The sequence below is a fragment of the Poecilia reticulata genome, linkage group LG12, assembly GCF_000633615.1.
Source record: "Poecilia reticulata strain Guanapo linkage group LG12, Guppy_female_1.0+MT, whole genome shotgun sequence".
In the NCBI taxonomy this organism is placed as follows: domain Eukaryota; kingdom Metazoa; phylum Chordata; class Actinopteri; order Cyprinodontiformes; family Poeciliidae; genus Poecilia; species Poecilia reticulata.
Genome location: NC_024342.1, coordinates 22,361,279 through 22,365,448, shown reverse-complemented (window position 1 = coordinate 22,365,448; position 4,170 = coordinate 22,361,279). Strand labels below are relative to the sequence as shown.

Genomic DNA, 4,170 nt, shown 5'->3' with positions numbered 1-4,170 from the left:
CGTCTCTCTTCACAGCTAATCTGACGAAAACTGAACGTCCAGCAGCTTCTGCGCTCTAATTGTGTTCAGTGAGCTGCGAGACTCTCAGCTCAGCAAACAGCAGTCGCTCTGCATCAGCAGAAGGCCCCACAGGTTTGGTGCTCGTTTTCATCTCTCCTGKGTTTTATCGTCTCCTCCGCTGTTCTTATGGGTTAACTTGGCTGATATCAGTTTAAATTTTTTTGTTTGCTTTTCCAGCTTGTAGGAGTCAGAATTACAGGTACGTTTTTTTGTTGCATCAGATAATTTTGTTTTTCCGCCGAGTGATTTTGTTTTTCAAAGAAAACAATCAAAAGGGTTCATTGGCAGTCATTGAAATGCCTGTAACTCCTCCTCCACCTGCCGAGAACCTCTGAAATGCCATCCTGCAGGAAGTTTAAATGCCACAAACAGGTTTGATCTGATCAGACTCAACACTCTCTGGATCGACAAGTACAGCAGAGACTACAGCTGAAACCATCTGCCGTACCGTAAGAGCAAATGTTTTAAAATAAATGTAACTTAGAAACCAAACTCCTGCTCAATAGGGTTACTGGTGGATTAATAATCTCTTAATTTTTGGTTTGAACCTTTGATTTAGAGGCAAAATTGGGAATTTTATTGAATATGTAGTTCAATAGTTAGTAAATAGTTGGAGGAAAAGAGAAACATAGACATAAATTTCACAATATATGAACGTAATGTTGGGTTTGTCCTGATTTTGTAATATATTGGAAATGTTCACATATGCTGATGACACTGATTTATATTAGAGCCCACAGGCTGGTGTTCGCTGTCTGTGGCTTTTAATCCTGTTCAGTTAAACTTCTGAGACAGAAAATCAGTTTCAAACTCAGAGAAAACAAAACTGGCTGCTTTTTATTTCAACATCTAAACTTTTATACGTTTCTTTTGACCTGAGAGAAACTGCTAAAAATGATGACAAGGAAGCCTTGCAGGCTCAAAACTGAAAGCTAATTATAAAGATCTGACAGATTTAATGCAAATTAACAGTTTTCTTTTGAATATTAGGAGGAAGTTTAATTATTCCCCCTGTAAAACAGTTTATTTAGATTTATGCCTTACAAAAGTTGCTTTTAACTCCTCTGAATAAAATCTAATTATCTTCAGGAGAAACCATAACAGCAGCTAAATGTGGTTGTATGAAGTTGAATACAAATGCACACCACACTTTTCAGATTTTTTAATTTATATTTTCATAAAATATAATTGTTCTGTAGAAATATGCACCATTTTATAACAATTTGTCAAACATTTTTGGTTATAATGACACAAATTGGCTGAATTTTATGCTTAGTTACTTGTAAATACACCTAAAAAAATAAGAATATTTCTATTTAAATATTTGGATGGGTTTGTCAGTGAAGTGGAAGCAAAAATATGTTTGTGATCAATTAAATTTGATGAAAATTATTATTATCCATGTGTTTATGTGGACTGGATTCTTGCATCTTGTTCTGTGTTAATTTATTACACTATCAGTCTCATAAAATACATTTACAGTTTTTGTGGAAAATGTACAATTATTGATTTTAAACTTAATCTACTACATTTGGCTCTGTTTATGGTTAAATGTTTTGTGTTTTACCATAAATCGCCTGAATTTGTGTTATTGACCCTAAAACAAAACAATCAGTGCAGCGTGATGAGGCTCAGGAGCCATATTATGTACGCTAATAAAAATAAATAAATAAAGAAGCAGATTGGAGGAATTGATGTAAAAAAAWTTTGGTGAAACGTTTGTGGATGCAGGAAACCATGGCGTCGGTGTCCAGCAGCTCACTGCTCAACAAGGCGGTCCGGCAGCAGTACATGAACCTGGGTCAGGGYGGGAAGTGCCAGGTCACCTACATCTGGGTGGACGGCACCGGAGAGGGGCTGCGCAACAAGACCAGGACCCTGGACTCAGAACCAACCAGCATAGAAGGTAAACATAGTCGTTTTATTAATAAAACTCCCTCTKTAAGAAAAGCAAGTATGTTAAATAAGGGCTGGAAAAACAAAACAAAAATTAAATTATTAAATTTATTACAAATATTATGAAATTCGTAATTATATTTACATTTTTTAAATTTTGATTTAAAAAAATAATTTACAGTATATAAGTTGACTTTTTTTTACTTTAATTTGTTGATCTAATTTGATAGTGTAAAAAAATTCAATACATATATTTGTCAAATATTATATGCATTTCTAAAATTAACCTAAAATTTCCCAGCATACCTAAGAAGTTAGATTATATCTGATCTTAGGTTAAGAAAACAGAAACTCGGCATCCGTCTTAATAAAACAAGAGAATCTTTTCTCCATTTTCCGCCACGCCTATCAGACAGCCTTACTTTCAGTCTGTGRAAATGCAGCTCACGTCTTTTATGACATGACGGGAAGMCGATTCATATTTTCTTTTCAGTAAATCTGAACACATTCTTTCTAAAGCATTCCGTCTCTTTTCTTTCTCAGTTSATCAGAACATGAGATAGTAGGATTTTATCTTTTCCCGTGACGTCAGCGCCGTGGAGAATGTTACAAATCCAGCCTTGTGTTCACGCTTCACTACTTGTGTCAAACTCGAGGCCTGGGGTCCTAATCCAGTCCGCCATAGTTTTTTATTTTATGTGGCCTTGTAGCCGTCAGGATAACAGTTTGATATTATTTTATCAATCAAATCRAAGCAGTTTTGATTTGATTGCCGCGGTAGAAAAAYTAGATGAAGCTTGGAGGTGTAGGGATTATTGATTCAGTTCACTGTGCCACAGCGAAGGRAAAATAATGCAGAAAACCTTTGAACAATAACTGAAAACCACTTTTTTTCTCTCTCTCTGTGTCGGCTACGCTACTCGCAGACCCGTTGCCATAGCAACCGACAACAACGCCACTTTATGTTTCAGGATTCAACACCAAAAATCACTCAAAAATTTCCCACACAAAGAACATTCAGTCCGGTACAGTTTTATGTTTTCAGGCTGGATGTTTATTTTGGGTTTATTAATAAGTGATCGCTGTGGTAGATTAGCTCCCAATGCTGTTAGCTAGGCTAACACAGTGGCAGTATATTAGCTCATTTAAATACCTGCTYTAYTGATGATCTGTCAGAGTTGGTGTTCAGGTCAGCTTATTTTATTTTTTAGCTGACATTAAACAGAATTCCACAGCACATCTACATGTTAAGGTTGTCATAGTCAAGCTAGCATAGCTGAACTGCTTCCCTCTCCCTCACAATTTTTTTTTTCTCTTAATTAAAACTTTTTCTTGACCTTGTTATCTTGATGTTGGCAATTAGTACAGAGCACTTTTATATACCAGGTGTACATTTAAGATTTAGCGCGTTATGTTGACAACAGCTAAAACCAATGCTAGTCATCGTTAGCTAGCAGCTTTTTGCCCTTCAGCAGGGTGATGGGGGCGTAACGCTTTTCTCCTCTCCTCATCAGAAATCCCAGAGTGGAATTTCGACGGGTCGAGCACCTACCAGTCCGAAGGCTCCAACAGTGACATGTACCTCATCCCAGTCCGCATGTTCAGGGATCCCTTCACCCTTGACCCCAACAAACTCGTCCTCTGTGAGGTCCTCAAATACAACCGCCTTCCTGCCGGTACGTCCACCTCCACTTACATTTGGAGAAACGAGTTGGGCTGCGTTTCATTCGGTTCCTTCTCCTCCAGAAACCAACCATCGCCACAGCTGCAACCAAGTGATGCAGCAGGTGAAGGAGCACTGCTTGTGGTTCGGCATGGAGCAGGAATACACCCTGCTGGGGGTGGATGGACATCCGTTCAGCTGGCCTCCAAACGGGTTCCCACCACCACAAGGTGAAGCAGCGCTGCAGAGAGCTGCAGGGAAAAATATTGCATGTATTTTACTGGGATTTTAATMATATTTTAGGTTAAAATGTGTTTATTTTATCGTTAGAGTAAATTATAAAGTCGAAATTCTTCTTTTATGTTGAAGAACAAAGAATAGCTTAAAATTAACATATTWAACAGAAGTGAGTGGAGGGCTAAGTAAAAGTAAGAAGTATTTGGTAAAACGTCTATTCAGGTGCTAACTGATCAAATTATCAATCATTAAATATTTAAAAATTACATAAACTGACTGACAGACCAAAATACAAAGTTAAGTGGATTTTTTTT

General features: G+C 37.3%; 1 pseudogene; it reads left to right on the top strand.

The window, feature by feature from the left end:
- The first annotated feature begins 515 nt into the window (after positions 1-515).
- Positions 516-4,170, top strand: part of LOC103473960 (glutamine synthetase-like) — a 6,403-nt pseudogene continuing 2,748 nt past the window's right edge.